This window comes from Ascidiella aspersa, chromosome 9 (assembly GCF_963924565.1).
Source record: "Ascidiella aspersa chromosome 9, kaAscAspe10.2, whole genome shotgun sequence".
In the NCBI taxonomy this organism is placed as follows: Eukaryota; Metazoa; Chordata; class Ascidiacea; order Phlebobranchia; family Ascidiidae; genus Ascidiella; species Ascidiella aspersa.
Genome location: NC_139455.1, coordinates 24,183,549 through 24,200,786, shown reverse-complemented (window position 1 = coordinate 24,200,786; position 17,238 = coordinate 24,183,549). Strand labels below are relative to the sequence as shown.

At 42.8% G+C, this 17,238-nt stretch overlaps 1 protein-coding gene and 92 non-coding genes across 93 annotated transcripts in view; 25 read left to right on the top strand and 68 right to left on the bottom strand.

Moving 5' to 3' along the window:
* Window positions 1-17,238, bottom strand: part of LOC146133850 (uncharacterized) — a 142,775-nt gene that overhangs the window by 80,194 nt on the left and 45,343 nt on the right. The window lies entirely within an intron of this gene.
* Window positions 86-157, bottom strand: Trnaa-ugc (transfer RNA alanine (anticodon UGC)). Its single transcript has one exon. It is a non-coding gene; the product is annotated as a tRNA-Ala (tRNA).
* Trnas-gcu (transfer RNA serine (anticodon GCU)) lies at window positions 160-241 on the bottom strand. Its single transcript has one exon. It is a non-coding gene; the product is annotated as a tRNA-Ser (tRNA).
* Trnaa-cgc (transfer RNA alanine (anticodon CGC)) lies at window positions 401-472 on the bottom strand. The gene has a single exon. It is a non-coding gene; the product is annotated as a tRNA-Ala (tRNA).
* Trnas-gcu (transfer RNA serine (anticodon GCU)) lies at window positions 475-556 on the bottom strand. The gene has a single exon. It is a non-coding gene; the product is annotated as a tRNA-Ser (tRNA).
* Trnal-uaa (transfer RNA leucine (anticodon UAA)) lies at window positions 644-726 on the top strand. The gene has a single exon. It is a non-coding gene; the product is annotated as a tRNA-Leu (tRNA).
* On the bottom strand, window positions 920-991 carry Trnaa-ugc (transfer RNA alanine (anticodon UGC)). The gene has a single exon. It is a non-coding gene; the product is annotated as a tRNA-Ala (tRNA).
* On the bottom strand, window positions 994-1,075 carry Trnas-gcu (transfer RNA serine (anticodon GCU)). Its single transcript has one exon. It is a non-coding gene; the product is annotated as a tRNA-Ser (tRNA).
* On the bottom strand, window positions 1,235-1,306 carry Trnaa-cgc (transfer RNA alanine (anticodon CGC)). Its single transcript has one exon. It is a non-coding gene; the product is annotated as a tRNA-Ala (tRNA).
* Trnas-gcu (transfer RNA serine (anticodon GCU)) lies at window positions 1,309-1,390 on the bottom strand. The gene has a single exon. It is a non-coding gene; the product is annotated as a tRNA-Ser (tRNA).
* Window positions 1,478-1,560, top strand: Trnal-uaa (transfer RNA leucine (anticodon UAA)). The gene has a single exon. It is a non-coding gene; the product is annotated as a tRNA-Leu (tRNA).
* On the bottom strand, window positions 1,786-1,857 carry Trnaa-ugc (transfer RNA alanine (anticodon UGC)). The gene has a single exon. It is a non-coding gene; the product is annotated as a tRNA-Ala (tRNA).
* Window positions 2,028-2,110, top strand: Trnal-uaa (transfer RNA leucine (anticodon UAA)). Its single transcript has one exon. It is a non-coding gene; the product is annotated as a tRNA-Leu (tRNA).
* Window positions 2,330-2,401, bottom strand: Trnaa-ugc (transfer RNA alanine (anticodon UGC)). The gene has a single exon. It is a non-coding gene; the product is annotated as a tRNA-Ala (tRNA).
* Trnas-gcu (transfer RNA serine (anticodon GCU)) lies at window positions 2,404-2,485 on the bottom strand. The gene has a single exon. It is a non-coding gene; the product is annotated as a tRNA-Ser (tRNA).
* On the top strand, window positions 2,573-2,655 carry Trnal-uaa (transfer RNA leucine (anticodon UAA)). The gene has a single exon. It is a non-coding gene; the product is annotated as a tRNA-Leu (tRNA).
* Window positions 2,850-2,921, bottom strand: Trnaa-ugc (transfer RNA alanine (anticodon UGC)). The gene has a single exon. It is a non-coding gene; the product is annotated as a tRNA-Ala (tRNA).
* On the bottom strand, window positions 2,924-3,005 carry Trnas-gcu (transfer RNA serine (anticodon GCU)). The gene has a single exon. It is a non-coding gene; the product is annotated as a tRNA-Ser (tRNA).
* Trnaa-cgc (transfer RNA alanine (anticodon CGC)) lies at window positions 3,165-3,236 on the bottom strand. Its single transcript has one exon. It is a non-coding gene; the product is annotated as a tRNA-Ala (tRNA).
* On the bottom strand, window positions 3,239-3,320 carry Trnan-guu (transfer RNA asparagine (anticodon GUU)). Its single transcript has one exon. It is a non-coding gene; the product is annotated as a tRNA-Asn (tRNA).
* On the top strand, window positions 3,408-3,490 carry Trnal-uaa (transfer RNA leucine (anticodon UAA)). Its single transcript has one exon. It is a non-coding gene; the product is annotated as a tRNA-Leu (tRNA).
* On the top strand, window positions 3,956-4,038 carry Trnal-uaa (transfer RNA leucine (anticodon UAA)). The gene has a single exon. It is a non-coding gene; the product is annotated as a tRNA-Leu (tRNA).
* Window positions 4,120-4,191, bottom strand: Trnaa-agc (transfer RNA alanine (anticodon AGC)). Its single transcript has one exon. It is a non-coding gene; the product is annotated as a tRNA-Ala (tRNA).
* Window positions 4,194-4,275, bottom strand: Trnas-gcu (transfer RNA serine (anticodon GCU)). Its single transcript has one exon. It is a non-coding gene; the product is annotated as a tRNA-Ser (tRNA).
* On the bottom strand, window positions 4,435-4,506 carry Trnaa-cgc (transfer RNA alanine (anticodon CGC)). The gene has a single exon. It is a non-coding gene; the product is annotated as a tRNA-Ala (tRNA).
* Trnan-guu (transfer RNA asparagine (anticodon GUU)) lies at window positions 4,509-4,590 on the bottom strand. The gene has a single exon. It is a non-coding gene; the product is annotated as a tRNA-Asn (tRNA).
* Trnal-uaa (transfer RNA leucine (anticodon UAA)) lies at window positions 4,678-4,760 on the top strand. The gene has a single exon. It is a non-coding gene; the product is annotated as a tRNA-Leu (tRNA).
* On the bottom strand, window positions 4,985-5,056 carry Trnaa-ugc (transfer RNA alanine (anticodon UGC)). The gene has a single exon. It is a non-coding gene; the product is annotated as a tRNA-Ala (tRNA).
* On the bottom strand, window positions 5,059-5,140 carry Trnas-gcu (transfer RNA serine (anticodon GCU)). Its single transcript has one exon. It is a non-coding gene; the product is annotated as a tRNA-Ser (tRNA).
* On the bottom strand, window positions 5,300-5,371 carry Trnaa-cgc (transfer RNA alanine (anticodon CGC)). The gene has a single exon. It is a non-coding gene; the product is annotated as a tRNA-Ala (tRNA).
* Trnas-gcu (transfer RNA serine (anticodon GCU)) lies at window positions 5,374-5,455 on the bottom strand. The gene has a single exon. It is a non-coding gene; the product is annotated as a tRNA-Ser (tRNA).
* Window positions 5,543-5,625, top strand: Trnal-uaa (transfer RNA leucine (anticodon UAA)). Its single transcript has one exon. It is a non-coding gene; the product is annotated as a tRNA-Leu (tRNA).
* Trnaa-ugc (transfer RNA alanine (anticodon UGC)) lies at window positions 5,819-5,890 on the bottom strand. The gene has a single exon. It is a non-coding gene; the product is annotated as a tRNA-Ala (tRNA).
* Trnal-uaa (transfer RNA leucine (anticodon UAA)) lies at window positions 6,061-6,143 on the top strand. The gene has a single exon. It is a non-coding gene; the product is annotated as a tRNA-Leu (tRNA).
* Trnaa-cgc (transfer RNA alanine (anticodon CGC)) lies at window positions 6,363-6,434 on the bottom strand. Its single transcript has one exon. It is a non-coding gene; the product is annotated as a tRNA-Ala (tRNA).
* On the bottom strand, window positions 6,437-6,518 carry Trnas-gcu (transfer RNA serine (anticodon GCU)). Its single transcript has one exon. It is a non-coding gene; the product is annotated as a tRNA-Ser (tRNA).
* Window positions 6,606-6,688, top strand: Trnal-uaa (transfer RNA leucine (anticodon UAA)). The gene has a single exon. It is a non-coding gene; the product is annotated as a tRNA-Leu (tRNA).
* Trnaa-ugc (transfer RNA alanine (anticodon UGC)) lies at window positions 6,883-6,954 on the bottom strand. The gene has a single exon. It is a non-coding gene; the product is annotated as a tRNA-Ala (tRNA).
* On the bottom strand, window positions 6,957-7,038 carry Trnas-gcu (transfer RNA serine (anticodon GCU)). Its single transcript has one exon. It is a non-coding gene; the product is annotated as a tRNA-Ser (tRNA).
* Window positions 7,198-7,269, bottom strand: Trnaa-cgc (transfer RNA alanine (anticodon CGC)). The gene has a single exon. It is a non-coding gene; the product is annotated as a tRNA-Ala (tRNA).
* Window positions 7,272-7,353, bottom strand: Trnan-guu (transfer RNA asparagine (anticodon GUU)). Its single transcript has one exon. It is a non-coding gene; the product is annotated as a tRNA-Asn (tRNA).
* Window positions 7,441-7,523, top strand: Trnal-uaa (transfer RNA leucine (anticodon UAA)). The gene has a single exon. It is a non-coding gene; the product is annotated as a tRNA-Leu (tRNA).
* Trnas-gcu (transfer RNA serine (anticodon GCU)) lies at window positions 7,822-7,903 on the bottom strand. The gene has a single exon. It is a non-coding gene; the product is annotated as a tRNA-Ser (tRNA).
* Trnaa-cgc (transfer RNA alanine (anticodon CGC)) lies at window positions 8,063-8,134 on the bottom strand. The gene has a single exon. It is a non-coding gene; the product is annotated as a tRNA-Ala (tRNA).
* Trnas-gcu (transfer RNA serine (anticodon GCU)) lies at window positions 8,137-8,218 on the bottom strand. The gene has a single exon. It is a non-coding gene; the product is annotated as a tRNA-Ser (tRNA).
* On the top strand, window positions 8,306-8,388 carry Trnal-uaa (transfer RNA leucine (anticodon UAA)). The gene has a single exon. It is a non-coding gene; the product is annotated as a tRNA-Leu (tRNA).
* On the bottom strand, window positions 8,582-8,653 carry Trnaa-ugc (transfer RNA alanine (anticodon UGC)). The gene has a single exon. It is a non-coding gene; the product is annotated as a tRNA-Ala (tRNA).
* Window positions 8,656-8,737, bottom strand: Trnas-gcu (transfer RNA serine (anticodon GCU)). Its single transcript has one exon. It is a non-coding gene; the product is annotated as a tRNA-Ser (tRNA).
* On the top strand, window positions 8,825-8,907 carry Trnal-uaa (transfer RNA leucine (anticodon UAA)). The gene has a single exon. It is a non-coding gene; the product is annotated as a tRNA-Leu (tRNA).
* Window positions 9,374-9,456, top strand: Trnal-uaa (transfer RNA leucine (anticodon UAA)). Its single transcript has one exon. It is a non-coding gene; the product is annotated as a tRNA-Leu (tRNA).
* On the bottom strand, window positions 9,538-9,609 carry Trnaa-agc (transfer RNA alanine (anticodon AGC)). The gene has a single exon. It is a non-coding gene; the product is annotated as a tRNA-Ala (tRNA).
* Window positions 9,612-9,693, bottom strand: Trnas-gcu (transfer RNA serine (anticodon GCU)). The gene has a single exon. It is a non-coding gene; the product is annotated as a tRNA-Ser (tRNA).
* Trnal-uaa (transfer RNA leucine (anticodon UAA)) lies at window positions 9,781-9,863 on the top strand. The gene has a single exon. It is a non-coding gene; the product is annotated as a tRNA-Leu (tRNA).
* Trnaa-ugc (transfer RNA alanine (anticodon UGC)) lies at window positions 10,052-10,123 on the bottom strand. Its single transcript has one exon. It is a non-coding gene; the product is annotated as a tRNA-Ala (tRNA).
* On the bottom strand, window positions 10,126-10,207 carry Trnas-gcu (transfer RNA serine (anticodon GCU)). Its single transcript has one exon. It is a non-coding gene; the product is annotated as a tRNA-Ser (tRNA).
* Trnaa-cgc (transfer RNA alanine (anticodon CGC)) lies at window positions 10,367-10,438 on the bottom strand. The gene has a single exon. It is a non-coding gene; the product is annotated as a tRNA-Ala (tRNA).
* Window positions 10,441-10,522, bottom strand: Trnan-guu (transfer RNA asparagine (anticodon GUU)). The gene has a single exon. It is a non-coding gene; the product is annotated as a tRNA-Asn (tRNA).
* Window positions 10,610-10,692, top strand: Trnal-uaa (transfer RNA leucine (anticodon UAA)). The gene has a single exon. It is a non-coding gene; the product is annotated as a tRNA-Leu (tRNA).
* On the bottom strand, window positions 10,917-10,988 carry Trnaa-ugc (transfer RNA alanine (anticodon UGC)). Its single transcript has one exon. It is a non-coding gene; the product is annotated as a tRNA-Ala (tRNA).
* On the bottom strand, window positions 10,991-11,072 carry Trnas-gcu (transfer RNA serine (anticodon GCU)). Its single transcript has one exon. It is a non-coding gene; the product is annotated as a tRNA-Ser (tRNA).
* Window positions 11,232-11,303, bottom strand: Trnaa-cgc (transfer RNA alanine (anticodon CGC)). The gene has a single exon. It is a non-coding gene; the product is annotated as a tRNA-Ala (tRNA).
* Trnas-gcu (transfer RNA serine (anticodon GCU)) lies at window positions 11,306-11,387 on the bottom strand. Its single transcript has one exon. It is a non-coding gene; the product is annotated as a tRNA-Ser (tRNA).
* Trnal-uaa (transfer RNA leucine (anticodon UAA)) lies at window positions 11,475-11,557 on the top strand. Its single transcript has one exon. It is a non-coding gene; the product is annotated as a tRNA-Leu (tRNA).
* Trnaa-ugc (transfer RNA alanine (anticodon UGC)) lies at window positions 11,751-11,822 on the bottom strand. The gene has a single exon. It is a non-coding gene; the product is annotated as a tRNA-Ala (tRNA).
* Trnas-gcu (transfer RNA serine (anticodon GCU)) lies at window positions 11,825-11,906 on the bottom strand. The gene has a single exon. It is a non-coding gene; the product is annotated as a tRNA-Ser (tRNA).
* On the bottom strand, window positions 12,066-12,137 carry Trnaa-cgc (transfer RNA alanine (anticodon CGC)). The gene has a single exon. It is a non-coding gene; the product is annotated as a tRNA-Ala (tRNA).
* On the bottom strand, window positions 12,140-12,221 carry Trnas-gcu (transfer RNA serine (anticodon GCU)). Its single transcript has one exon. It is a non-coding gene; the product is annotated as a tRNA-Ser (tRNA).
* Window positions 12,309-12,391, top strand: Trnal-uaa (transfer RNA leucine (anticodon UAA)). Its single transcript has one exon. It is a non-coding gene; the product is annotated as a tRNA-Leu (tRNA).
* Trnaa-ugc (transfer RNA alanine (anticodon UGC)) lies at window positions 12,617-12,688 on the bottom strand. Its single transcript has one exon. It is a non-coding gene; the product is annotated as a tRNA-Ala (tRNA).
* Window positions 12,859-12,941, top strand: Trnal-uaa (transfer RNA leucine (anticodon UAA)). Its single transcript has one exon. It is a non-coding gene; the product is annotated as a tRNA-Leu (tRNA).
* Trnaa-ugc (transfer RNA alanine (anticodon UGC)) lies at window positions 13,161-13,232 on the bottom strand. The gene has a single exon. It is a non-coding gene; the product is annotated as a tRNA-Ala (tRNA).
* Trnas-gcu (transfer RNA serine (anticodon GCU)) lies at window positions 13,235-13,316 on the bottom strand. Its single transcript has one exon. It is a non-coding gene; the product is annotated as a tRNA-Ser (tRNA).
* Trnal-uaa (transfer RNA leucine (anticodon UAA)) lies at window positions 13,404-13,486 on the top strand. The gene has a single exon. It is a non-coding gene; the product is annotated as a tRNA-Leu (tRNA).
* Trnaa-ugc (transfer RNA alanine (anticodon UGC)) lies at window positions 13,681-13,752 on the bottom strand. Its single transcript has one exon. It is a non-coding gene; the product is annotated as a tRNA-Ala (tRNA).
* Window positions 13,755-13,836, bottom strand: Trnas-gcu (transfer RNA serine (anticodon GCU)). The gene has a single exon. It is a non-coding gene; the product is annotated as a tRNA-Ser (tRNA).
* Trnaa-cgc (transfer RNA alanine (anticodon CGC)) lies at window positions 13,996-14,067 on the bottom strand. Its single transcript has one exon. It is a non-coding gene; the product is annotated as a tRNA-Ala (tRNA).
* On the bottom strand, window positions 14,070-14,151 carry Trnan-guu (transfer RNA asparagine (anticodon GUU)). The gene has a single exon. It is a non-coding gene; the product is annotated as a tRNA-Asn (tRNA).
* Trnal-uaa (transfer RNA leucine (anticodon UAA)) lies at window positions 14,239-14,321 on the top strand. The gene has a single exon. It is a non-coding gene; the product is annotated as a tRNA-Leu (tRNA).
* Trnaa-ugc (transfer RNA alanine (anticodon UGC)) lies at window positions 14,546-14,617 on the bottom strand. Its single transcript has one exon. It is a non-coding gene; the product is annotated as a tRNA-Ala (tRNA).
* On the bottom strand, window positions 14,620-14,701 carry Trnas-gcu (transfer RNA serine (anticodon GCU)). The gene has a single exon. It is a non-coding gene; the product is annotated as a tRNA-Ser (tRNA).
* Trnaa-cgc (transfer RNA alanine (anticodon CGC)) lies at window positions 14,861-14,932 on the bottom strand. Its single transcript has one exon. It is a non-coding gene; the product is annotated as a tRNA-Ala (tRNA).
* Trnas-gcu (transfer RNA serine (anticodon GCU)) lies at window positions 14,935-15,016 on the bottom strand. The gene has a single exon. It is a non-coding gene; the product is annotated as a tRNA-Ser (tRNA).
* On the top strand, window positions 15,104-15,186 carry Trnal-uaa (transfer RNA leucine (anticodon UAA)). The gene has a single exon. It is a non-coding gene; the product is annotated as a tRNA-Leu (tRNA).
* Window positions 15,380-15,451, bottom strand: Trnaa-ugc (transfer RNA alanine (anticodon UGC)). Its single transcript has one exon. It is a non-coding gene; the product is annotated as a tRNA-Ala (tRNA).
* On the bottom strand, window positions 15,454-15,535 carry Trnas-gcu (transfer RNA serine (anticodon GCU)). The gene has a single exon. It is a non-coding gene; the product is annotated as a tRNA-Ser (tRNA).
* Trnal-uaa (transfer RNA leucine (anticodon UAA)) lies at window positions 15,623-15,705 on the top strand. Its single transcript has one exon. It is a non-coding gene; the product is annotated as a tRNA-Leu (tRNA).
* Window positions 16,172-16,254, top strand: Trnal-uaa (transfer RNA leucine (anticodon UAA)). The gene has a single exon. It is a non-coding gene; the product is annotated as a tRNA-Leu (tRNA).
* Window positions 16,336-16,407, bottom strand: Trnaa-agc (transfer RNA alanine (anticodon AGC)). Its single transcript has one exon. It is a non-coding gene; the product is annotated as a tRNA-Ala (tRNA).
* Trnas-gcu (transfer RNA serine (anticodon GCU)) lies at window positions 16,410-16,491 on the bottom strand. The gene has a single exon. It is a non-coding gene; the product is annotated as a tRNA-Ser (tRNA).
* Window positions 16,579-16,661, top strand: Trnal-uaa (transfer RNA leucine (anticodon UAA)). Its single transcript has one exon. It is a non-coding gene; the product is annotated as a tRNA-Leu (tRNA).
* Trnaa-ugc (transfer RNA alanine (anticodon UGC)) lies at window positions 16,850-16,921 on the bottom strand. Its single transcript has one exon. It is a non-coding gene; the product is annotated as a tRNA-Ala (tRNA).
* Window positions 16,924-17,005, bottom strand: Trnas-gcu (transfer RNA serine (anticodon GCU)). Its single transcript has one exon. It is a non-coding gene; the product is annotated as a tRNA-Ser (tRNA).
* On the bottom strand, window positions 17,165-17,236 carry Trnaa-cgc (transfer RNA alanine (anticodon CGC)). Its single transcript has one exon. It is a non-coding gene; the product is annotated as a tRNA-Ala (tRNA).

Sequence of the window (17,238 nt, the reverse complement as noted above, 5' to 3'; positions counted from 1 at the left end):
ATGTTTGACAAGTTAGGGCTGAAATTTAAATCAAAATAAAACTTCGAGTTCTTCAGAAAGAATCAACAAAACAAATTGAAAAGGATGGAGATGCCGGGGATTGAACCCGGGGCCTCACACATGCAAAGCGTGCGCTCTACCACTGAGCTACATCCCCTACGACGAGGATGGGATTCGAACCCACGCGTGCAGAGCACAATGGATTAGCAGTCCATCGCCTTAACCACTCGGCCACCTCGTCGCTGCGAAAAAGGCATTTGTGGGGAAATCATTAGACCAAAAAACTAAGAAAACCATTAATTGTGATATTTTCAAAACAACTATGTTGCGATATAACATAGTCCAACGAAAAAATCAATTTAGATTTCAATGATCTAACAACCGATTCACCAAACAAATATGGAGATGCCGGGGATTGAACCCGGGGCCTCACACATGCGAAGCGTGCGCTCTACCACTGAGCTACATCCCCTACGACGAGGATGGGATTCGAACCCACGCGTGCAGAGCACAATGGATTAGCAGTCCATCGCCTTAACCACTCGGCCACCTCGTCGCTGTGTTGCAGTAGGTCACAACAATACAAGTTTTCGCAGTTACAACAAAGTGCAACTTAAAAAATATTCTTCAAGCTAATAAACTGACTGGGTTGGCCGAGTGGTTAAGGCGTTGGACTTAAGTTCCAATGGATGTATATCCGCGTGGGTTCGAACCCCACACCCAGTACTACTTTTTGGTAAATTGAAGCAATTCACTCATATGAATTTCAACACTGACTCAGATACAATACAAATATAGATTCAATAGTAGGTTTTGACAAAAATCAACAATACGGTTTTCTGCAAAATATAACTAAAATTTAAATCAAAATAAAACTTCGAGTTCTTCAGAAAGAATCAACAAAACAAATTGAAAAGGATGGAGATGCCGGGGATTGAACCCGGGGCCTCACACATGCAAAGCGTGCGCTCTACCACTGAGCTACATCGCCTACGACGAGGATGGGATTCGAACCCACGCGTGCAGAGCACAATGGATTAGCAGTCCATCGCCTTAACCACTCGGCCACCTCGTCGCTGCGAAAAAGGCATTTGTGGGAAAATGATTAGGCCAAAAAACTAAGAAAACCATGAATTGTGACATTTTCAAAACAACTGTGTTGCGATATTACATAGTCCAACAAAACAATCAATTTAGAACTCAATGATCTAACAATCGATTCACCAAACAAATATGGAGATGCCGGGGATTGAACCCGGGGCCTCACACATGCGAAGCGTGCGCTCTACCACTGAGCTACATCCCCTACGACGAGGATGGGATTCGAACCCACGCGTGCAGAGCACAATGGATTAGCAGTCCATCGCCTTAACCACTCGGCCACCTCGTCGCTGTGTTGCAGTAGGTTACAACAAAACAAGAATTCGCAATCACAACAAAGTGCAACTTAAAAAATATTCTTCAAGCTAATAAACTAACTGGGTTGGCCGAGTGGTTAAGGCGTTGGACTTAAGTTCCAATGGATGTATATCCGCGTGGGTTCGAACCCCACACCCAGTACTACTTTTTGGTAAATTGAAGCAATTCACTCATATGAATTTCAACACTGACTAAGATACAATTCAAACATAGATTCAATAGTTGGTTTTGACAAAAATCAACAATACGGATTTCTGCAAAATATAACTAAAATCTCCAGTATGTTTGACAAGTTAGGGCTGAAATTTAAATCAATATAAAACTTCAAGTTCTTCAGAAAGAATCAACAAAACAAATTGAAAAGGATGGAGATGCCGGGGATTGAACCCGGGGCCTCACACATGCAAAGCGTGCGCTCTACCACTGAGCTACATCCCCTACGACGAGGATGGGATTCGAACCCACGCGTGCAGAGCACAATGGATAGCAGTCCATCGCCTTAACCACTCGGCCACCTCGTCGCTGTGTTGCAGTATGTTACAACAAAACAAGATTTCGCAATCACAACAAAGTGCAACTTAAAAAATATTCTTCAAGCTAATAAACTAACTGGGTTGGCCGAGTGGTTAAGGCGTTGGACTTAATTTCCAATGGATGTATATCCGCGTGGGTTCGAACCCCACACCCAGTACTACTTTTTGGTAAATTAAAGCAATTCACTCACATGCATTTCAACACTGACTAAGATACAATACAAATATAGATTCAATAGTAGGTTTTGACTAAAATCAACAATACGGTTTTCTGCAAAATATAACTAAAATCTCCAGTATGTTTGACAAGTTAGGGCTGAAATTTAAATAAAACTTCGAGTTCTTCAGAAAGAATCACCAAAACAAATTGAAAAGGATGGAGATGCCGGGGATTGAACCCGGGGCCTCACACATGCAAAGCGTGCGCTCTACCACTGAGCTACATCCCCTACGACGAGGATGGGATTCGAACCCACGCGTGCAGAGCACAATGGATTAGCAGTCCATCGCCTTAACCACTCGGCCACCTCGTCGCTGTGTTGCGGTAGGTTACAACAAAACAAGTTTTCGCAGTTACAACAAAGTGCAACTTAAAAAATATTCTTGAAGCTAATAAACTGACTGGGTTGGCCGAGTGGTTAAGGCGTTGGACTTAAGTTCCAATGGATGTATATCCGCGTGGGTTCGAACCCCACACCCAGTACTACTTTTTGGTAAATTGAAGCAATTCACTCATATGAATTTCAACACTGACTCAGATACAATACAAATATAGATTCAATAGTAGGTTTTGAAAAAAATCAACAATACGGTTTTCTGCAAAATATAACTAAAATTTAAATCAAAATAAAACTTCCGAGTTCTTCACAAAGAATCAACAAAACAAATTGAAAAGGATGGAGATGCCGGGGATTGAACCCGGGGCCTCACACATGCAAAGCGTGCGCTCTACCACTGAGCTACATCCCCTACGACGAGGATGGGATTCGAACCCACGCGTGCAGAGCACAATGGATTAGCAGTCCAACGCCTTAACCACTCGGCCACCTCGTCGCTGCGAAAAAGGCATTTGTGGGAAAATGATTAGGCCAAAAAACTAAGAAAACCATGAATTGTGACATTTTCAAAACAACTGTGTTGCGATATTACATAGTCCAACAAAACAATCAATTTAGAACTCAATGATCTAACAATCGATTCACCAAACAAATATGGAGATGCCGGGGATTGAACCCGGGGCCTCACACATGCGAAGCGTGCGCTCTACCACTGAGCTACATCCCCTACGACGAGGATGGGATTCCAACCCGCGCGTGCAGAGCACAATGGATTAACAGTCCATCGCCTTAACCACTCGGCCACCTCGTCGCTGTGTTGCCGTAGGTTACAACAAAACAAGTTTTCGCAGTTACAACAAAGTGCAACTTAAAAAATATTCTTGAAGCTAATAAACTGACTGGGTTGGCCGAGTGGTTAAGGCGTTGGACTTAAGTTCCAATGGATGTATATCCGCGTGGGTTCGAACCCCACACCCAGTACTACTTTTTGGTAAATTGAAGCAATTCACTCATATGAATTTCAACAGTGACTCAGATACAATACAAATATAGATTCAATAGTAGGTTTTAACAAAAATCAACAATAGGTTTTCTGCAAAATATAACTGAAATCTCCAGTATGTTTGACAAGTTAGGGCTGAAATTTAAATCAAAATAAAACTTCGAGTTCTTCAGAAAGAATCAAAAAAACAAATTGAAAAGGATGGATGCCGGGGATTGAACCCGGGGGTTCACACATGCAAAGCGTCCGCTGTACAACTGAGCTACATCCCCTACGACGAGCATGTGATTCGGAACCACGAGTGCAGAGCACAATGGATTAGCAGTCCATCGCCTTAACCACTCGGCCACCTCGTCGCTGTGTTGCGGTAGGTTACAACAAAACAAGTTTTCGTAGTTACAACAAAGTGCAACTTAAAAAATATTCTTGAAGCTAATAAACTAACTGTGTTGGCCGAGTGGTTAAGGCGTTGGACTTAAGTTCCAATGGATGTATATCCGCGTGGGTTCGAACCCCACACCCAGTACTACTTTTTCTTAAATTGAAGCTCCAACAAAACAATCAATTTAGAACTCAATGATCTAACAATCGATTCACCAAACAAATATGGAGATGCCGGGGATTGAACCCGGGGCCTCACACATGCTAAGCGTGCGCTCTACCACTGAGCTACATCCCCTACGACGAGGATGGGATTCGAACCCACGCGAGCAGAGCACAATGGATTAGCAGTCCATCGCCTTAACCACTCGGCCACCTCGTCGCTGCGAAAAAGGCATTTGTGGGGAAATGATTAGGCCAAAAAACTAAGAAAACCATAAAGTGTGCCATTTTCAAAACAACTGTGTTGCGATATTACATAGTCCAACAAAACAATCAATTTAGAACTCAATGATCTAACAATCGATTCACCAAACAAATATGGAGATGCCGGGGATTGAACCCGGGGCCTCACACATGCGAAGCGTGCGCTCTACCACTGAGCTACATCCCCTAGGACGAGGATGGGATTCCAACCCGCGCGTGCAGAGCACAATGGATTAACAGTCCATCGCCTTAACCACTCGGCCACCTCGTCGCTGTGTTGCCGTAGGTTACAACAAAACAAGTTTTCGCAGTTACAACAAAGTGCAACTTAAAAAATATTCTTGAAGCTAATAAACTGACTGGGTTGGCCGAGTGGTTAAGGCGTTGGACTTAAGTTCCAATGGATGTATATCCGCGTGGGTTCGAACCCCACACCCAGTACTACTTTTTGGTAAATTGAAGCAATTCACTCATCTGAATTTCAACAGTGACTCAGATACAATACAAATATAGATTCAATAGTAGGTTTTAACAAAAATCAACAATAGGTTTTCTGCAAAATATAACTGAAATCTCCAGTATGTTTGACAAGTTAGGGCTGAAATTTAAATCAAAATAAAACTTCGAGTTCTTCAGAAAGAATCAACAAAACAAATTGAAAAGGATGGAGATGCCGGGGATTGAACCCGGGGCCTCACACATGCAAAGCGTGCGCTCTACCACTGAGCTACATCCCCTACGACGAGGATGGGATTCGAACCCACGCGTGCAGAGCACAATGGATTAGCAGTCCATCGCCTTAACCACTCGGCCACCTCGTCGCTGCGAAAAAGGCATTTGTGGGGAAATCATTAAACCAAAAAACTAAGAAAACCATTAATTGTGATATTTTCAAAACAACTGTGTTGCGATATAACATAGTCCAACGAAAAAATCAATTTAGATTTCAATGATCTAACAATCGATTCACCAAACAAATATGGAGATGCCGGGGATTGAACCCGGGGCCTCACACATGCGAAGCGTGCGCTCTACCACTGAGCTACATCCCCTACGACGAGGATGGGATTCGAACCCACGCGTGCAGAGCACAATGGATTAGCAGTCCATCGCCTTAACCACTCGGCCACCTCGTCGCTGTGTTGCAGTAGGTCACAACAATACAAGTTTTCGCAGTTACAACAAAGTGCAACTTAGAAAATATTCTTCAAGCTAATAAACTGACTGGGTTGGCCGAGTGGTTAAGGCGTTGGACTTAAGTTCCAATGGATGTATATCCGCGTGGGTTCGAACCCCACACCCAGTACTACTTTTTGGTAAATTGAAGCAATTCACTCATATGAATTTCAACACTGACTCAGATACAATACAAATATAGATTCAATAGTAGGTTTTGACAAAAATCAACAATACGGTTTTCTGCAAAATATAACTAAAATTTAAATCAAAATAAAACTTCGAGTTCTTCAGAAAGAATCAACAAAACAAATTGAAAAGGATGGAGATGCCGGGGATTGAACCCGGGGCCTCACACATGCAAAGCGTGCGCTCTACCACTGAGCTACATCCCCTACGACGAGGATGGGATTCGAACCCACGCGTGCAGAGCACAATGGATAGCAGTCCATCGCCTTAACCACTCGGCCAACTCGTCGCTGTGTTGCAGTATGTTACAACAAAACAAGATTTCGCAATCACAACAAAGTGCAACTTAAAAAATATTCTTCAAGCTAATAAACTAACTGGGTTGGCCGAGTGGTTAAGGCGTTGGACTTAATTTCCAATGGATGTATATCCGCGTGGGTTCGAACCCCACACCCAGTACTACTTTTTGGTAAATTAAAGCAATTCACTCACATGCATTTCAACACTGACTAAGATACAATACAAATATAGATTCAATAGTAGGTTTTGACTAAAATCAACAATACGGTTTTCTGCAAAATATAACTAAAATCTCCAGTATGTTTGACAAGTTAGGGCTGAAATTTAAATAAAACTTCGAGTTCTTCAGAAAGAATCACCAAAACAAATTGAAAAGGATGGAGATGCCGGGGATTGAACCCGGGGCCTCACACATGCGAAGCGTGCGCTCTACCACTGAGCTACATCCCCTACGACGAGGATGGGATTCGAACCCACGCGTGCAGAGCACAATGGATTAGCAGTCCATCGCCTTAACCACTCGGCCACCTCGTCGCTGTGTTGCGGTAGGTTACAACAAAACAAGTTTTCGCAGTTACAACAAAGTGCAACTTAAAAAATATTCTTGAAGCTAATAAACTGACTGGGTTGGCCGAGTGGTTAAGGCGTTGGACTTAAGTTCCAATGGATGTATATCCGCGTGGGTTCGAACCCCACACCCAGTACTACTTTTTGGTAAATTGAAGCAATTCACTCATATGAATTTCAACACTGACTCAGATACAATACAAATATAGATTCAATAGTAGGTTTTGACAAAAATCAACAATACGGTTTTCTGCAAAATATAACTAAAATTTAAATCAAAATAAAACTTCCGAGTTCTTCACAATGAATCAACAAAACAAATTGAAAAGGATGGAGATGCCGGGGATTGAACCCGGGGCCTCACACATGCAAAGCGTGCGCTCTACCACTGAGCTACATCCCCTACGACGAGGATGGGATTCGAACCCACGCGTGCAGAGCACAATGGATTAGCAGTCCAACGCCTTAACCACTCGGCCACCTCGTCGCTGCGAAAAAGGCATTTGTGGGAAAATGATTAGGCCAAAAAACTAAGAAAACCATGAATTGTGACATTTTCAAAACAACTGTGTTGCGATATTACATAGTCCAACAAAACAATCAATTTAGAACTCAATGATCTAACAATCGATTCACCAAACAAATATGGAGATGCCGGGGATTGAACCCGGGGCCTCACACATGCGAAGCGTGCGCTCTACCACTGAGCTACATCCCCTACGACGAGGATGGGATTCCAACCCGCGCGTGCAGAGCACAATGGATTAACAGTCCATCGCCTTAACCACTCGGCCACCTCGTCGCTGTGTTGCCGTAGGTTACAACAAAACAAGTTTTCGCAGTTACAACAAAGTGCAACTTAAAAAATATTCTTGAAGCTAATAAACTGACTGGGTTGGCCGAGTGGTTAAGGCGTTGGACTTAAGTTCCAATGGATGTATATCCGCGTGGGTTCGAACCCCACACCCAGTACTACTTTTTGGTAAATTGAAGCAATTCACTCATATGAATTTCAACAGTGACTCAGATACAATACAAATATAGATTCAATAGTAGGTTTTAACAAAAATCAACAATAGGTTTTCTGCAAAATATAACAGAAATCTCCAGTATGTTTGACAAGTTAGGGCTGAAATTTAAATCAAAATAAAACTTCGAGTTCTTCAGAAAGAATCACCAAAACAAATTGAAAAGGATGGAGATGCCGGGGATTGAACCCGGGGGTTCACAAATGCAAAGCGTGCGCTCTACCACTGAGCTACATCGCCTACGACGAGGATGGGATTCGAACCCACGCGTGCAGAGCACAATGGATTAGCAGTCCATCGCCTTAACCACTCAGCAACCTCGTCGCTGCGAAAAAGGCATTTGTGGGGAAATCATTAGACCAAAAAACTAAGAAAACCATGAATTGTGATATTTTCAAAACAACTGTGTTGCGATATAACATAGTCCAACGAAAAAATCAATTTAGATTTCAATGATCTAACAATCGATTCACCAAACAAATATGGAGATGCCGGGGATTGAACCCGGGGCCTCACACATGCGAAGCGTGCGCTCTACCACTGAGCTACATCCCCTACGACGAGGATGGGATTCGAACCCACGCGTGCAGAGCACAATGGATTAGCAGTCCATCGCCTTAACCACTCGGCCACCTCGTCGCTGTGTTGCAGTATGTTACAACAAAACAAGATTTCGCAATCAGAACAAAGTGCAACTTAAAAAATATTCTTCAAGCTAATAAACTGACTGGGTTGGCCGAGTGGTTAAGGCGTTGGACTTAAGTTCCAATGGATGTATATCCGCGTGGGTTCGAACCCCACACCCAGTACTACTTTATGGTAAATTGAAGCAATTCACTCATATGAATTTCAACACTGACTCAGATACAATACAAATATAGATTCAATAGTAGGTTTTGACAAAAATCAACAATACGGTTTTCTGCAAAATATAACTAAAATTTAAATCAAAATAAAACTTCGAGTTCTTCAGAAAGAATCACCAAAACAAATTGAAAAGGATGGAGATGCCGGGGATTGAACCCGGGGCCTCACACATGCAAAGCGTGCGCTCTACCACTGAGCTACATCCCCTACGACGAGGATGGGATTCGAACCCACGCGTGCAGAGCACAATGGATTAGCAGTCCATCGCCTTAACCACTCGGCCACCTCGTCGCTGTGTTGCAGTAGGTTACAACAAAACAAGATTTCGCAATCACAACAAAGTGCAACTTAAAAAATATTCTTGAAGCTAATAAACTGACTGGGTTGGCCGAGTGGCTAAGGCGTTGGACGTAAGTTCCAATGGATGTATATCCGCGTGGGTTCGAACCCAACACTCAGTACTACTTTTTGGTAAATTGAGGCAATTCACTCACATGAATTTCAACACTGACTCAGATACAATACATATATAGATTCAATAGTAGGTTTTGACAAAAATCAACAATACGGTTTTCTGCAAAATATAACTAAAATCTCCAGGATGTTTGATAAGTTAGGGCTGAAATTTATATCAATATAAAACTTCAAGTTCTTCAGAAGGAATCAAAAAAACAAATTGAAAAGGATGGATGCCGGGGATTGAACCCGGGGCCTCACACATGCAAAGCGTCCGCTGTACAACTGAGCTACATCCCCTACGACGAGCATGTGATTCGGAACCACGAGTGCAGAGCACAATGGATTAGCAGTCCATCGCCTTAACCACTCGGCCACCTCGTCGCTGTGTTGCGGTAGGTTACAACAAAACAAGTTTTCGTAGTTACAACAAAGTGCAACTTAAAAAATATTCTTGAAGCTAATAAACTAACTGTGTTGGCCGAGTGGTTAAGGCGTTGGACTTAAGTTCCAATGGATGTATATCCGCGTGGGTTCGAACCCCACACCCAGTACTACTTTTTCTTAAATTGAAGCTCCAACAAAACAATCAATTTAGAACTCAATGATCTAACAATCGATTCACCAAACAAATATGGAGATGCCGGGGATTGAACCCGGGGCCTCACACATGCTAAGCGTGCGCTCTACCACTGAGCTACATCCCCTACGACGAGGATGGGATTCGAACCCACGCGTGCAGAGCACAATGGATTAGCAGTCCATCGCCTTAACCACTCGGCCACCTCGTCGCTGTGTTGCGGTAGGTTACAACAAAACAAGATTTCGCAATCACAACAAAGTGCAACTTAAAAAATATTCTTCAAGCTAATAAACTAACTGGGTTGGCCGAGTGGTTAAGGCGTTGGACTTAAGTTCCAATGGATGTATATCCGCGTGGGTTCGAACCCCACACCCAGTACTACTTTTTGGTAAATTGAAGCAATTCACTCATATGAATTTCAACACTGACTCAGATACAATACAAATATAGATTCAATAGTAGGTTTTGACAAAAATCAACAATACGGTTTTCTGCAAAATATAACTAAAATTTAAATCAAAATAAAACTTCCTTCAGAAAGAATCAACAAAACAAATTGAAAAGGATGGAGATTCCGGGGATTGAACCCGGGGCCTCACACATGCAAAGCGTGCGCTCTACCACTGAGCTACATCCCCTACGACGAGGATGGGATTCGAACCCACGCGTGCAGAGCACAATGGATTAGCAGTCCATCGCCTTAACCACTCGGCCACCTCGTCGCTGCGAAAAAGGCATTTGTGGGGAAATGATTAGGCCAAAAAACTAAGAAAACCATAAAGTGTGCCATTTTCAAAACAACTGTGTTGCGATATTACATAGTCCAACAAAACAATCAATTTAGAACTCAATGATCTAACAATCGATTCACCAAACAAATATGGAGATGCCGGGGATTGAACCCGGGGCCTCACACATGCGAAGCGTGCGCTCTACCACTGAGCTACATCCCCTAGGACGAGGATGGGATTCCAACCCGCGCGTGCAGAGCACAATGGATTAACAGTCCATCGCCTTAACCACTCGGCCACCTCGTCGCTGTGTTGCGGTAGGTTACAACAAAACAAGTTTTCGCAGTTACAACAAAGTGCAACTTAAAAAATATTCTTGAAGCTAATAAACTGACTAGGTTGGCCGAGTGGTTAAGGCGTTGGACTTAAGTTCCAATGGATGTATATCCGCGTGGGTTCGAACCCCACACCCAGTACTACTTTTTGGTAAATTGAAGCAATTCACTCATATGAATTTCAACAGTGACTCAGATACAATACAAATATAGATTCAATAGTAGGTTTTAACAAAAATCAACAATAGGTTTTCTGCAAAATATAACTGAAATCTCCAGTATGTTTGACAAGTTAGGGCTGAAATTTAAATCAAAATAAAACTTCGAGTTCTTCAGAAAGAATCAACAAAACAAATTGAAAAGGATGGAGATGCCGGGGATTGAACCCGGGGCCTCACACATGCAAAGCGTGCGCTCTACCACTGAGCTACATCCCCTACGACGAGGATGGGATTCGAACCCACGCGTGCAGAGCACAATGGATTAGCAGTCCATCGCCTTAACCACTCGGCCACCTCGTCGCTGCGAAAAAGGCATTTGTGGGGAAATCATTAGACCAAAAAACTAAGAAAACCATTAATTGTGATATTTTCAAAACAACTATGTTGCGATATAACATAGTCCAACGAAAAAATCAATTTAGATTTCAATGATCTAACAACCGATTCACCAAACAAATATGGAGATGCCGGGGATTGAACCCGGGGCCTCACACATGCGAAGCGTGCGCTCTACCACTGAGCTACATCCCCTACGACGAGGATGGGATTCGAACCCACGCGTGCAGAGCACAATGGATTAGCAGTCCATCGCCTTAACCACTCGGCCACCTCGTCGCTGTGTTGCAGTAGGTCACAACAATACAAGTTTTCGCAGTTACAACAAAGTGCAACTTAAAAAATATTCTTCAAGCTAATAAACTGACTGGGTTGGCCGAGTGGTTAAGGCGTTGGACTTAAGTTCCAATGGATGTATATCCGCGTGGGTTCGAACCCCACACCCAGTACTACTTTTTGGTAAATTGAAGCAATTCACTCATATGAATTTCAACACTGACTCAGATACAATACAAATATAGATTCAATAGTAGGTTTTGACAAAAATCAACAATACGGTTTTCTGCAAAATATAACTAAAATTTAAATCAAAATAAAACTTCGAGTTCTTCAGAAAGAATCAACAAAACAAATTGAAAAGGATGGAGATGCCGGGGATTGAACCCGGGGCCTCACACATGCAAAGCGTGCGCTCTACCACTGAGCTACATCGCCTACGACGAGGATGGGATTCGAACCCACGCGTGCAGAGCACAATGGATTAGCAGTCCATCGCCTTAACCACTCGGCCACCTCGTCGCTGCGAAAAAGGCATTTGTGGGAAAATGATTAGGCCAAAAAACTAAGAAAACCATGAATTGTGACATTTTCAAAACAACTGTGTTGCGATATTACATAGTCCAACAAAACAATCAATTTAGAACTCAATGATCTAACAATCGATTCACCAAACAAATATGGAGATGCCGGGGATTGAACCCGGGGCCTCACACATGCGAAGCGTGCGCTCTACCACTGAGCTACATCCCCTACGACGAGGATGGGATTCGAACCCACGCGTGCAGAGCACAATGGATTAGCAGTCCATCGCCTTAACCACTCGGCCACCTCGTCGCTGTGTTGCAGTAGGTTACAACAAAACAAGAATTCGCAATCACAACAAAGTGCAACTTAAAAAATATTCTTCAAGCTAATAAACTAACTGGGTTGGCCGAGTGGTTAAGGCGTTGGACTTAAGTTCCAATGGATGTATATCCGCGTGGGTTCGAACCCCACACCCAGTACTACTTTTTGGTAAATTGAAGCAATTCACTCATATGAATTTCAACACTGACTAAGATACAATTCAAACATAGATTCAATAGTTGGTTTTGACAAAAATCAACAATACGGATTTCTGCAAAATATAACTAAAATCTCCAGTATGTTTGACAAGTTAGGGCTGAAATTTAAATCAATATAAAACTTCAAGTTCTTCAGAAAGAATCAACAAAACAAATTGAAAAGGATGGAGATGCCGGGGATTGAACCCGGGGCCTCACACATGCAAAGCGTGCGCTCTACCACTGAGCTACATCCCCTACGACGAGGATGGGATTCGAACCCACGCGTGCAGAGCACAATGGATAGCAGTCCATCGCCTTAACCACTCGGCCACCTCGTCGCTGTGTTGCAGTATGTTACAACAAAACAAGATTTCGCAATCACAACAAAGTGCAACTTAAAAAATATTCTTCAAGCTAATAAACTAACTGGGTTGGCCGAGTGGTTAAGGCGTTGGACTTAATTTCCAATGGATGTATATCCGCGTGGGTTCGAACCCCACACCCAGTACTACTTTTTGGTAAATTAAAGCAATTCACTCACATGCATTTCAACACTGACTAAGATACAATACAAATATAGATTCAATAGTAGGTTTTGACTAAAATCAACAATACGGTTTTCTGCAAAATATAACTAAAATCTCCAGTATGTTTGACAAGTTAGGGCTGAAATTTAAATAAAACTTCGAGTTCTTCAGAAAGAATCACCAAAACAAATTGAAAAGGATGGAGATGCCGGGGATTGAACCCGGGGCCTCACACATGCAAAGCGTGCGCTCTACCACTGAGCTACATCCCCTACGACGAGGATGGGATTCGAACCCACGCGTGCAGAGCACAATGGATTAGCAGTCCATCGCCTTAACCACTCGGCCACCTCGTCGCTGTGTTGCGGTAGGTTACAACAAAACAAGTTTTCGCAGTTACAACAAAGTGCAACTTAAAAAATATTCTTGAAGCTAATAAACTGACTGGGTTGGCCGAGTGGTTAAGGCGTTGGACTTAAGTTCCAATGGATGTATATCCGCGTGGGTTCGAACCCCACACCCAGTACTACTTTTTGGTAAATTGAAGCAATTCACTCATATGAATTTCAACACTGACTCAGATACAATACAAATATAGATTCAATAGTAGGTTTTGAAAAAAATCAACAATACGGTTTTCTGCAAAATATAACTAAAATTTAAATCAAAATAAAACTTCCGAGTTCTTCACAAAGAATCAACAAAACAAATTGAAAAGGATGGAGATGCCGGGGATTGAACCCGGGGCCTCACACATGCAAAGCGTGCGCTCTACCACTGAGCTACATCCCCTACGACGAGGATGGGATTCGAACCCACGCGTGCAGAGCACAATGGATTAGCAGTCCAACGCCTTAACCACTCGGCCACCTCGTCGCTGCGAAAAAGGCATTTGTGGGAAAATGATTAGGCCAAAAAACTAAGAAAACCATGAATTGTGACATTTTCAAAACAACTGTGTTGCGATATTACATAGTCCAACAAAACAATCAATTTAGAACTCAATGATCTAACAATCGATTCACCAAACAAATATGGAGATGCCGGGGATTGAACCCGGGGCCTCACACATGCGAAGCGTGCGCTCTACCACTGAGCTACATCCCCTACGACGAGGATGGGATTCCAACCCGCGCGTGCAGAGCACAATGGATTAACAGTCCATCGCCTTAACCACTCGGCCACCTCGTCGCTGTGTTGCCGTAGGTTACAACAAAACAAGTTTTCGCAGTTACAACAAAGTGCAACTTAAAAAATATTCTTGAAGCTAATAAACTGACTGGGTTGGCCGAGTGGTTAAGGCGTTGGACTTAAGTTCCAATGGATGTATATCCGCGTGGGTTCGAACCCCACACCCAGTACTACTTTTTGGTAAATTGAAGCAATTCACTCATATGAATTTCAACAGTGACTCAGATACAATACAAATATAGATTCAATAGTAGGTTTTAACAAAAATCAACAATAGGTTTTCTGCAAAATATAACTGAAATCTCCAGTATGTTTGACAAGTTAGGGCTGAAATTTAAATCAAAATAAAACTTCGAGTTCTTCAGAAAGAATCACCAAAACAAATTGAAAAGGATGGAGATGCCGGGGATTGAACCCGGGGGTTCACACATGCAAAGCGTGCGCTCTACCACTGAGCTACATCGCCTACGACGAGGATGGGATTCGAACCCACGCGTGCAGAGCACAATGGATTAGCAGTCCATCGCCTTAACCACTCAGCCACCTCGTCGCTGCGAAAAAGGCATTTGTGGGGAAATCATTAGACCAAAAAACTAAGAAAACCATTAATTGTGATATTTTCAAAACAACTGTGTTGCGATATAACATAGTCCAACGAAAAAATCAATTTAGATTTCAATGATCTAACAATCGATTCACCAAACAAATATGGAGATGCCGGGGATTGAACCCGGGGCCTCACACATGCGAAGCGTGCGCTCTACCACTGAGCTACATCCCCTACGACGAGGATGGGATTCGAACCCACGCGTGCAGAGCACAATGGATTAGCAGTCCATCGCCTTAACCACTCGGCCACCTCGTCGCTGTGTTGCAGTATGTTACAACAAAACAAGATTTCGCAATCAGAACAAAGTGCAACTTAAAAAATATTCTTCAAGCTAATAAACTGACTGGGTTGGCCGAGTGGTTAAGGCGTTGGACTTAAGTTCCAATGGATGTATATCCGCGTGGGTTCGAACCCCACACCCAGTACTACTTTATGGTAAATTGAAGCAATTCACTCATATGAATTTCAACACTGACTCAGATACAATACAAATATAGATTCAATAGTAGGTTTTGACAAAAATCAACAATACGGTTTTCTGCAAAATATAACTAAAATTTAAATCAAAATAAAATTTCGAGTTCTTCAGAAAGAATCACCAAAACAAATTGAAAAGGATGGAGATGCCGGGGATTGAACCCGGGGCCTCACACATGCAAAGCGTGCGCTCTACCACTGAGCTACATCCCCTACGACGAGGATGGGATTCGAACCCACGCGTGCAGAGCACAATGGATTAGCAGTCCATCGCCTTAACCACTCGGCCACCTCGTCGCTGTGTTGCAGTAGGTTACAACAAAACAAGATTTCGCAATCACAACAAAGTGCAACTTAAAAAATATTCTTGAAGCTAATAAACTGACTGGGTTGGCCGAGTGGCTAAGGCGTTGGACGTAAGTTCCAATGGATGTATATCCGCGTGGGTTCGAACCCAACACTCAGTACTACTTTTTGGTAAATTGAGGCAATTCACTCACATGAATTTCAACACTGACTCAGATACAATACATATATAGATTCAATAGTAGGTTTTGACAAAAATCAACAATACGGTTTTCTGCAAAATATAACTAAAATCTCCAGGATGTTTGATAAGTTAGGGCTGAAATTTATATCAATATAAAACTTCAAGTTCTTCAGAAGGAATCAAAAAAACAAATTGAAAAGGATGGATGCCGGGGATTGAACCCGGAGCCTCACACATGCAAAGCGTCCGCTGTACAACTGAGCTACATCCCCTACGACGAGCATGTGATTCGGAACCACGAGTGCAGAGCACAATGGATTAGCAGTCCATCGCCTTAACCACTCGGCCACCTCGTCGCTGTGTTGCGGTAGGTTACAACAAAACAAGTTTTCGTAGTTACAACAAAGTGCAACTTAAAAAATATTCTTGAAGCTAATAAACTAACTGTGTTGGCCGAGTGGTTAAGGCGTTGGACTTAAGTTCCAATGGATGTATATCCGCGTGGGTTCGAACCCCACACCCAGTACTACTTTTTCTTAAATTGAAGCTCCAACAAAACAATCAATTTAGAACTCAATGATCTAACAATCGATTCACCAAACAAATATGGAGATGCCGGGGATTGAACCCGGGGCCTCACACATGCTAAGCGTGCGCTCTACCACTGAGCTACATCCCCTACGACGAGGATGGGATTCGAACCCACGCGTGCAGAGCACAATGGATTAGCAGTCCATCGCCTTAACCACTCGGCCACCTCGTCGCTGTGTTGCGGTAGGTTACAACAAAACAAGATTTCGCAATCACAACAAAGTGCAACTTAAAAAATATTCTTCAAGCTAATAAACTAACTGGGTTGGCCGAGTGGTTAAGGCGTTGGACTTAAGTTCCAATGGATGTATATCCGCGTGGGTTCGAACCCCACACCCAGTACTACTTTTTGGTAAATTGAAGCAATTCACTCATATGAATTTCAACACTGACTCAGATACAATACAAATATAGATTCAATAGTAGGTTTTGACAAAAATCAACAATACGGTTTTCTGCAAAATATAACTAAAATTTAAATCAAAATAAAACTTCCTTCAGAAAGAATCAACAAAACAAATTGAAAAGGATGGAGATGCCGGGGATTGAACCCGGGGCCTCACACATGCAAAGCGTGCGCTCTACCACTGAGCTACATCCCCTACGACGAGGATGGGATTCGAACCCACGCGTGCAGAGCACAATGGATTAGCAGTCCATCGCCTTAACCACTCGGCCACCTCGTCGCTGCGAAAAAGGCATTTGTGGGGAAATGATTAGGCCAAAAAACTAAGAAAACCATAAAGTGTGCCATTTTCAAAACAACTGTGTTGCGATATTACATAGTCCAACAAAACAATCAATTTAGAACTCAATGATCTAACAATCGATTCACCAAACAAATATGGAGATGCCGGGGATTGAACCCGGGGCCTCACACATGCGAAGCGTGCGCTCTACCACTGAGCTACATCCCCTA